This window comes from Furipterus horrens, unplaced genomic scaffold, assembly GCF_987537825.1.
Source record: "Furipterus horrens unplaced genomic scaffold, mFurHor1.1.pri manual_scaffold_10, whole genome shotgun sequence".
NCBI classification, from domain to species: domain Eukaryota; kingdom Metazoa; phylum Chordata; class Mammalia; order Chiroptera; family Furipteridae; genus Furipterus; species Furipterus horrens.
In genome coordinates this window covers 46,431,266-46,442,265 of record NW_028327180.1, presented here as the reverse complement: position 1 = coordinate 46,442,265, position 11,000 = coordinate 46,431,266, and the positions used below count along the sequence as shown (strand labels likewise).

Below are 11,000 nucleotides of genomic sequence, written 5' to 3'. Positions count from 1 at the left end.
GCTCTGAATGTGGGAGCTATACTCTTATTGTTATTATTTGATCATCACTTTCTGACTGAGCTGCTTTGGAGCAGGCCTGTGCTTTGGTCGTGCTTGTGGGTCCCTGAGTGCCCAGCACCCAGAAGATCAGAAAATCCTCCTTAATTAAAATGAAAAATGCCCTCTAACAGTCACATGCACACTTCTTTAACTAGGAAACTTCTATTCATCCTTCAAAACCCAGATCAGATGTCTTGTCCTCCAGGCAGCCTGCCTGAACAGAGACCTGAACTCCCAGCCCAGTATCAAGACTTCTGTGTGGGATGGGGGCTTCTGTGTTTCCTGCCCAAAGCCGAAGAGGGAGAGAGATAAAGAGAGAAACTGGGCAGCAGCCAGCACCACTGGGGCGCTTGGGGATCAGGCCAAGATCCAGAGTTCTCAGCTCCCCTCTGCCCCATCTTGATTCTTCCACTGCCCCTTAAGTTAGCTTTTTTTCTCATTATCATGGTTAGAACTCCCCCACCCAAAGGTATTGGGGCCAAAAGGGTAGCAAACAGAACATAACATTCTGGAATCTCATTCATGTTCTGAGGACATTGGTTTCTCCCAATGCTGGAAAGCCAAGAAGACCCAGCCCAGACCCTTCCCCAAGTCTGTTCTCCAACCTGTTCCCTATATCCTGGCTGTGCAGAGTACAGAGGGAGGTCATGGAATACTGTTCACTGCTCACCATGTGTGGAGTGCGGTTCTCAGCACCTGACTCACAGCATCCCTTTCAGTCTCCCTGAACCCTGAGGTGAAGCCTGTTTTTATTCTCATTTTATAGAGGGAAAAGGAAGCTGAGGTCCAGAGTGACCCACCTAGGGTCAGCCAGCTTGGGACTGGCAGAGCTTGAACCTGACCCAGCTGATTCTAGAACAGAGCTGGAGAGAGGTCCTAACCCCCCTGCCCATATCCCCCACCCCCTGACTGTCTCAAGCTGAGTCATCAGAGGTCAGCTCCCTCCGCCCTGCTGCACCTGGGAGACCCTGAGACTGGCCTCAGCACAGGTGGGGTGGCTCATTCCAGGTCTGACACCACAGCTCGAAAATGGATCCCTCCCCTAGGAGGTGCCCACTCGCTCTGTGGCCTTGTAGGGCAGACCTTTGTCCTTGGACTGGCTTCTTGCTCAGGGAGCTCCCGGAGGTGGAATCTGGTGTCTGGGAGGGGAGAGGGGAGTTAGGAATGGCCTTAGAGCCCGGCTGGGCCATCCCACTCCTGCACTGTCATCTTGGGACTGGCGTTATGTCCTCTCCGTGTACCTGCCTCATAGACACACCAGGAGTCCTGGCCAAGCCTGAAGGGTCATATGGGGTTCCTGGCCCCTGGGGGCCCTGGCCCAGCTGTCCAGGCTGTGTGGCCTGGGGCATAAGGGAGGTGGAGGCTGCTGTTCATAGCTTGGAAGGAGTAAACTCCCCTCCTGCACTGTAACTCTCCAACTGGGGGTTCTGAGGGCCTGTGGTTAGGGGGCAGAACTCCTTGTTTCCATCCTGGCCACCTCACAGCTAGGAGACTTGAGGTCGTTTACTGAGTATCTACTACATGCCAGGCACTGGGCGGGCTTCGAAAGCACAAGGGTGGACATCACTCAGGCCCGGGGAGAGAGACGCCCAATACCTGCAAACAGTTGTGAACTTCATTAGGAAGTCTGAAGTTACGCTCCCCCAGAAGCAAACCCTGAGACAAGAATTCCGGGACGAGTAGTTTATCTGGGAGGTAGCCCAAGGAGACACGGGTAGAGGGTGGGAGGTGAGACAGAGAAAGGAAACTGCAGAAATGAAGCTAGTTGTTACCTCTCTGGACAACTGGGGCGCAGTCCCGCCGGAAACTCTGGGGGCAGCAGAGAGCACCCTCTTCAGAGACGTCAGACCTGAGGGGCGTGGGAGCTGGGGTATTATCCACCAATCCCCATCCTCGTTCCTTGAAGGCAGCTCCCTGGTTGGGCGGCAGGGAAGGGGGCGGGTGCTGACTCGCCAGCCTTCTGGCCTGTCTTTGCACTAGGTACGCCAGCTGCAGCATCTGGAGCAGGAGCGGCTTTCCAAAACAGGCAGTTGCTGCAAAAAGGAATTCTGGGTATGAGTGGGGTGCGGTGGGGAGCACTAGCGAATAAAAATGTTAGTGGAATACCTATCACGAAGACCTGATGAGCCTTGGGTGGAAGTCAGGGAAGGCTTCCCTGAGGAAGTAGCAGTTGAGGTGGTATCTGAAGGAGGATTGAAACGTGTGATGGGGGTGGTGGCTATGGGTGTTACATATTTGAAAACCACAGGTGAGAGGTGCTGAGTGTACCTTGGGTGAGGCTGCAAGGATCAGACGACAGAGGAGAGTATGGAGGTGCCCCTTCTCCAACCACCCCACACCTCCCCTGGAGTTTGAGGCATGCAGAGAGCCGGTGGGGCCAGGTGAATTTACTGAGTATTGGGGAAAAGAGCAAAGATGTTCTCAGCTTGCTCCCTATGGGGTCTTGCTCATGGAATAATAATATGATGATGATGATCAAAATGACCCAGAGTGTGTGCTGAGCACATGGAGTGAGTGGGGATGGGCTAAATGGGGAGCTCACTCTGCCTTTACCCAGACCCTTGTGCAGTGAGTACTTGGAGGTCCCCAGCTGGGAAGTTGCTCGCCAAGGTCACACAGCTGGCACATGGCAAAGGCAGGATTTGAACCTGAGTCCATTTGATTCCCTCGAACCTGAAACCACCACCACTCCAGCCCTGCAGCCCTATTTATTAAGTCAGCGTGGGGAGGAGGTAGCAAAGAACTCTGGTGCCCTGCATAGATTCTCTGAGACAGATTCCAAGGGAACTGTGTGGGTTATACAGCTTGCCCACAAATGTGGAAAAACAGGCATGACCACAAGCTTGGCAGCATCGTCATGATAATTAATAATAATTATAGTTAACACTGACATGGCCCTCAATCTTCCCGCACTCTTCTAAATGCCTTGCATATATAAGTTCATATATTAGTTTCCACAATAACCCTATGAGACAGGTGCTATTAGTATTCTCATTTTACAGGAGAAACTGGACAGAGAGGTCAAGTAACTTGCTCATGGTCACACTGTAATAAAGTGGCAGAATCAGGACTTGAACCCAGACTGTCTGACTCTGCAATCTGCACACTAAACTGCTACGCTATACCCTGAACAGCCTCATATGCTTGACTTCCAGCCCGAATTACCCTCACGGACAACAGCCACTGCCCATTGGATGTCACTATTGGGAGACAATTCTCCGTGAGCTTCTGGTATTTTCATATAACTCATAAGCAGAGACATGGACAACTTTTTGTTATGGATATATTTTCAAGGATGTTTGTATAGCAAGCAGCTTTGAAAGGTAAAGAGAGTTTCTTCCTGAACAGTAGAGGGCAGATCTGTTTGCTGTCCATATAGCAAAGATTAACACCTCCTCTGAGATAAAGGGAGAGTGGGTTTGTTTGCAGTCTACTTGAAAAGACTGGGGTTTCTGAGCTCGAAGTCCCTCGCTGTGATGCAAATCCAGTGTCCATCCAATGCTACTCTGGGTTCACCTGCATCATCCCCGTGGGACTTGGAAGGAACAGGCAAACCCAAAGTTCATGCAGCCCACTGCGCTGTAATTAAATCATGTCTTTGACCCTGGAGTCTTATATTTTCTGCCAGCAAAAGTGAAATCATGGCAGGTTAACTTATCAGCTTTGAAAGTAGGGAAACTCCCAGACTCTTTATAGTTCTGTTTGCTCTGTGATACCACCTGTCCCCAAGGTGTGTCTCTTGGGATTGTGGATTTAGCCTGTTTAGGTCCCACCTCAGCTGCTGCCTTCCTGACCTGGTGCAGATTGGGGTGGAGAAGATGACACTCAACCTGAAGAACACGTCATGGTTAGGAGGAATTGCTCTGGAAACCGGAGACACCGAGATTGAAGCCCCACTTTGGTGTAAGGTTCAGGTTAAGCTCCTATAACAAGAGACCCAAAATGCAAAGGCTCAGAAGTTACACGATTTTGCGAAGTGAACTCATTATTACTTTAGAAATTAGTTCTTTTGAAAAGCTTAGTAGGCATCTGGTCTAGGTTCTTCTAGTTAGTTTCATTGCCAGGAACCATATTCAATGTTATTTTCTAGCCAGAGTTCTTGTGTTTATTTAATTTGCTGCATTTTCTTCCTTAAATTACCTCCATCTTTGCCATTCTTAGCTAATGGGCATCTGAAAAAGAGCCTGTTTTGGGAAACAGGAAGCTGTTGGCTCTTCCAGTCTTGTGAAGTTTCTGACTCTGAAAAGTGGCCGATCCTTTTCTAAGATCACATCATTCTCACAATCCCTTGCGACAAGCAGCAAGGAGCTGCCAACTCACGGTGACATTCTAGCTCTTTCCAATCACTTCCAGAAGTACAGGCTCCAAAGCCATATGATCTACCTCTCAGGTTATCACAGGTCATAGTATTACCAAATGCTGTTCTTTGGCATGATAAGGGTCACCCGCTTTCCAGCCTGAAACATATGTATCCTCCCACCAAACCACTCAGCTGATGCAACTAATTTTTCGTTTTTGTGAGGGCAGCACCCACTTCTGGTTTCAATTTCTGTAGTAGGATAAATAGCTTGCTTGCTGTGTTAGTTTCCTAGGGCTTCTGTAACAAACTAGCACAAACTGGGTGGCTTAAATAATGGAAACTTATTTTCTCACAGTCCTGGAGACCAGAATCTGAAATCAAGGTGTAGACAAGTTGGTTCCTCTGGGGCTGTTGGCTCCTGCAGAGACAGTGATTTTGTTTGTTTCCTGCAGTACCCTCAGCCCTTAAAAGAGCACCTGAAATGTAACAAATGCTCACTAATGAGCTGTTGGAGGGATGAAGTCATAAGCAAGTGAACCAAACACCATATGAAGGAAATATCTAGGATTGGGACTGGGCAAGGAAATTCAGGACAGGTGGGCACTCTGTGTAGACACACAGACATCTCACTGCTGTGGTCGCTAAGTAAGAACTGGCTTCCTGCTGACAAGGGCCGCCAAGGTGCCCTTCATGTTGTTGATGTGTAGGCTGTAGGTGAGGGGGTTCAGCATGGGAGTAGCCTACCTCACCGCAGAGGCTTTATGGGAGGACCTGGGGCTGAAATAAACCACAATGAGCATCCCATAGAACAGCGACACCACAGAGAGATGAGAGCCACAGGCGGAGAAGGCCTTCTGCTTGCTGCTCGTGGATGGGATCCTTGGAACGGCAGCAAAAATGCGCATGTAGGAGACCAACATGACCACCAAAAGGGTGATGATGGGCAGGGTGCCCACGGTGAATACTGCTGCATCATTGGGAAAGGTGTCGGAGCAGGCCAGCTTCAGCAGAGCGCTGAGGTCGCACAAGAAGTGGGGGACCCGATTGTGGGAACAGAATGAGGGATGAGTTAATAATACCATGTGGGTCAGGACATTTCTGAAAGCTGAAGTCCATGAGGCCACAGACCTGCGCTGGTGCAGATGTGGCATCGTACAGAGGGTGACAGATGGCTGCAGAGTGGTTGTAGGACATACCAGTCAGCAAAAAGCTGTCAATGCCAGCAAATCAGATGAACATTTGGGTCAGGCAGCCAGAGTTAGGGGTCCCTTTGTGTCCTGACACGTAGTTGGCAAGTATATTGGGGATGGTGGTGGAGTGTGCACAAAGGCCTGGTTGGCCAGAAAGAGCTGGGTATCCATGGCAATGGCCGGGATCATGCATCAGTTTCCCCATGTAAGAAAGTACATGCACAGGAACAGTATAAACAGCAGCTGCTGTAGCTCAGAGTCTTCTGAGAGGCCCAGAAGAAGCAACTCAGAGACCCAGGTGAGGTTTGCCCTTCCCACTGCCATCCTGGATCATAGTGGAAGTGGGGGAGCTGTCCGTGGTCCTGGCCAAAGCCAGCCCCTCCATTGCACCCTGGATTTAACCCCCTCTCATTTGTTCAGGCATTCATCAATTCTTCCCACTTTCCCTTGCAACAGGACACCCCCCACACACACACTCATCATTTTCATCAGTGAACACACCACTCATTGCCCAAAACCCCTCTTCAGGGTGTCACTTGCAACTTGGCGCACAGCTCCTGGTACACTGACCATTTCTCACTGACATCACCTCTATCTATGCCCCTGGGGATTTATCTGGCTACAGGAACAGGCTCAGCTCACACATGGAGTAACAAGGAAGTGCTGGGAGTTGACACCTCCAGGAGTGACCTCTGGACAGTGAGGAACAGGGCTTATTGGGTGACTCTCCTGGCCTCATCACTCCTGAGTGAGGCAGTTCTTGGTTGTGTTCTATGTCCCTCTGAGATCCCCAGAAGGATAGCCCCTCTGCTGACCAGAGCAGAAACCTGCTCATTCACAACTTTCTTTCCAAATGGTCATTAGATCTCCTGGGATTATCTCCTAAATAAACTATTTACATTCAAGTCCTTGACTCAGAACCTGCTTTGGGGAGAACTCAAACTAAGATACAGGATTCCAAAATATTTTTTATCTGTGAAAGAATCCTTTCTTTGTTCCAAATACCACTGCAGCTACTGCCCCCTCGTTCTGCTCCGTTGCACCTCCAACACTCCTCAAAACATTGCCTGTCCTTGCTTATCAAGAGCAACCATGACCTTCTATTGTTAATCCAAAGCTAGCATACAGACAGTATGCACGAACACAATTGTTGCATTACTAAAATTCAGAAATATTTGACACAGGCTAGAAAATATCCTTATAGTCTTTCCAAAGAATAGCAAAATTAACAACAGAATTGTAATATAAACTTTACATTTTGAGCTAATTGTTGTTGAATGTTGCAATAAGCTTTGATACATTGGGGACACCTGAGAAACTTTGTGAAACTTTTTGCCAATTTGACTCTTGTCACTGTGAGCAGTGTGTATGTGCGTGTATGAATTGCTCTGGCTTACAGGAGAGGTACCAGTTTATCATTATCCTCAAATTTCCAAGTTGGTTCTGGTCTTAAATTGTTCAGATTTACTTTGGTTTTTATTCTTTATGCATTGCAATTTTTTGTGTAAGTTGCAAATGTGCAATGTTTTCAATTATAAAATCAAAAGTTTACAATAAAACATTAAAAGAAAGCATCCAGAATGAAAAGGCAACAAAGCTTGGGTAAGCTTTTTAATATTCCTTTTAAATTTCATGAACAGCATTCCACTGTGTTTGTGGGAAAACAGAAAAGGAATGATATTTACAGTGAGTTGCAACCCTGGAGCCTTGGTTTTGCTACTGTATAAGACTCTCTGTAAAATGTAACAATTAGTTTATATTGTGGGAATAAAAAACAAAATTTAAAAAATAAAATTATGCATAATCTAGGGTAAAAGGATATAGATGTTAGATGCAAATGCTGTTCAAAAGCTGTTCATTAAAGTTGGGAAGGCTGATACTTAAGTATTTCATCTGAATGGCAATCATATTTTGTTCATTTTGGCTCAAATAAAGAAAATTTGTAATAGTCAATGTGGAAAAAATGGAAAGAACATCATTATTCAGTTTCACACTAAAAAGCATTTGAATAATAAAACGTTCTGGAAAAATGTTGTTTTATGTCAAAGAATGTTGGAGCATACAAAAAGCATTTAGAAAGTAATATAAAACTTACAAAACACTCTAATGTGTGTTTTAAAATAATGGAGACTTTTCAGATATAAATCATAGAACTTAAAAAAATGTAATATTGATATGGGCCTGATGTCATTCAGACTCACGGATCTGCTCGTGACAAAACTCATTTACTGAAAAGGTAACACAGGTCTCTGGGAAACCATATAAGTCAGTGGGATCTTAAACACAAAAAAAGTAGAAAAAAAATCCAAATATTGCAAAGTCTAGTCCCTGCTCATCTCCTCAGTCTCCACCCTCACATCACTGTCCCCCAGCCACACAAATCTCTTGGTCCAAGATTGATCCTGCCTCTGAGCCTTTGCTCCTGATGTTCCCTCTGCCTCTCATGCCCTTACCTTAGGAGTTCTCTTCAGCTTTCAAGACCTGCCTCAAATCCTTCATTATCCTATAGCTCCATCCTTAGTGGCCTCTCAATTCTCTGTCCTCATAGGACTGTGTTATCTGAACCTGGAGAGGAACCTGCTCCAGGGTCCATCTGCCTGCTGCCTGTGGCTCTCCTCTGCCCGGGAAGTCTACACACCCAGGCTCACCACTTTTTTTTTTTTAAGTATATTTTATTGATTATGTTGTTACAGTAGTTCCAAATTTTTCCCCCTTTGCTCCCCTCTGCCAAGTACTCCCCTTTCCTCCAGCAATCCCACCCCTCTTAGTTCATGTCCATGGGTTGTGCATATAAGTTATTTGTCTTCACTCTTTCCTATATTATTCTTAACTCCCCCCTGTCTATTTTGTACCAACTGATTATGCTTCTTAATCCCTGCACCATTTCCCCATTTCTCCCCCTACCCCCTCCCAGCTGATAATACTCCAGATGATCCCCATACCTATGATTCTGTTCCTATTCTTGTTTGCTTAGTTGGATTTTGTTTTTATTTTTTACATTTTGTTGTTGATAGTTGTGAGTTTGTTGTCACTTTAGTGTTCATAGTTTTGATCTTCTTTTTCTTAACTAAGTCCCTTTGACATTTCATATAATAATGGCTTGGTGATGATGAACTCCTTTAGCTTCACCTTGTCTGGGAAGCACTTCATCTGCCCTTCCATTTCAAATGATAGCCTTGCTGAATAGAGTAATCCTGGCTGCAGGTTGCCATTCATCACATTGAATACTGCTTGCCAGTCCCTTCCTGCCTGCAAAGTGTCCTCTGAGAAATCAGCTGATAGTCATATAGGCACCCTCCCCTGTAGGCAACTCTCCGCCTCTCTCTTGCTGCCTCCAAGACTCTCTCTTTATCTTTCATCTTTGGCATCTCAGTCATGATGTGTCCTGGTGTGGTCCCCTCTGGGTTCAGCTCGCCTGGGATGCTCCATGCTTCCCGGACCTGTATGTCCATCTCCTTCGCAAAATTTGGGAAGTTCTCATTTTTTTCAATTCTTGCTTCCTCATTCTGCACTGGTTGTTTTTTTCCTCCTTATGTTTCAAATAATTAATTTGAACCCCAGTTTTCTTCCCTTCACCATTGGTTTTGTGTGGATTTTCCTTTGTTTCATTTAGCATAGCCTTCACTTCTTCTCTTATGTGTTTGCCATACTCAAGCATATCTGTCAAGCCTGTGAGCATCTTTATCACCAGTGTTTTGAATTCTGTATCTGTTAGGTTGGCTATCTCCTGGTCGCTTAGTTCTCCCACTGGAACTTTGATCTGTTCCCCCTTTTGGGCCATACTTCTCTGTCTCCTCATTCTGACAGGCTCCTGTCTTTGTTTGCCTCCACGTCCCAGGTAGAGCTGTCACTCCTGTTACGTTGTAAGGGGCGGAGCCTTAGGGATTTCATCAGTATAGGGCGACCTGTTTCACCACGTTGTGGCACTGTATGTGGGGAAGGGGTCTGAGAGGGAACAATGCTGCCTGCCCAGCAATTACCCCTTTTCTAGACACTTCTCCCACTTCCGTATGGGACTGGTGTCCCTCTTGCTGCTGCCCTGGCTGTTGTTCCCAGAGTGGGTGGGTCTGCGGACGTTCTAAGACCATGGGGGCCCTTTAAACAAGCGGACTCTGTTGAGAGACTGGCAGTTTCTGCCTCTACCCAAACCCCTACTGGTCTGCACAGTCAGTCGCAATGAGGCTTGATTTTCCCCGGTGCTGGGACAGTGAGCTGCAAGGTCTAGTGAGGAGCTGGGAAAGCCCCCCAGGTGTCCCTCCCGACTTTTTTAAATGTGTGACCGAGCTTCCCGCCAGCCTGCTGCTGCCACTACTGCCGCCGGTGCTGCCGCCACCACACCACATCCTCTCCACCCCATCTCCGCCCCTCCTACCTGTCTGGATGAGTATTTCTCCTTTATATCTTTGTTTGCTGGACTTCCACGAAGCTTGATTTTCTGGAACTTCTGGTTGTCTCTAGTTTTGAGGTAGTTGTATTCCTTCTTAGTTGTGGAGGGAGACGCAGCATGTCTGTCTACGCCTCTCCTTCTTGGCTGGAAGTCCCCAGGCTCACCACTTATGGAGTGTCTTCAGTGACACATTCTTCAAGCTGAGGATAGGAAATATCACACGATGACAGAGACAGGGTCCCCTGCTGACTCAGCAATTCCACTGCAGAGGACCTCTCCTGAAGGTGCATGTTCAAGGACGCCTGGAAAGAGAAGTGTCACGGTAGGGGTGCAGCTGGCAAATGTGATCCTGGTGCTTGTGGGCATCTCTAGAATCACAGAAATGGAGGAGATGTGGAACTGCTCACACCAATCTGGATTAATCTTAAAGGCATCATGCTGGGCAGAAGAAAAGCAACCATAGAAGGAGTTACACAGAATAATGCCACTTTTATACATTTTAAAGCAATGCAACACAATTTTGTATATTGTTTGAGGATACATCTCATGTAGAAAAGTGAAAAATGTACATGGGAGTGACGCACACTTGATGTAGGGTGTTGGTTATCTCAGAGAGAGGAAGGGAGGAGAGGGGAGGCAGAGGAAGACCAAGAGAGAGAGGAGGAAGGGGAGGGAGGACAGGAGATAGAGACAGGAGAATGGCAGTATGGGGGTAGGGAGGTATGCATGGGTGTTTTACTTCTTTAGCTGGGTGATGAATACAAGCCATGCTCCAGCTTATGATCTATGCTCACATGCGCATGCGCTCACACAGACACACACACACACACACACACACACACACACACACACACATCATGGTCCCCACGTGCCTTTAAGGAACTCACTGGGAGAAGACCAGATGAATGAGCAAGTAAATGATGGATTCCACACCCATTCTCTGGTCAAGGTCACTGTCCCTTGAGCTCTCATCCTGAAGATTCAGATGCACCTCTTGGGTGCTCCACCTTTGCTGAAATTTCCAAGCTCCCCACAGACCCTGGGTCCAATCCAGTTCAGCATCTACCCCAATCCTGTTCTTCCT

The 11,000-nt window shown here is 47.2% G+C and overlaps 1 pseudogene; it reads right to left on the bottom strand.

Annotated features, from left to right (window-relative positions):
• Window positions 1-5,079: 5,079 nt before the first annotated feature.
• Window positions 5,080-5,853, bottom strand: LOC150000040 (olfactory receptor 1f45-like; annotated as a pseudogene).
• Between the last annotated feature and the right edge of the window lie 5,147 nt (window positions 5,854-11,000).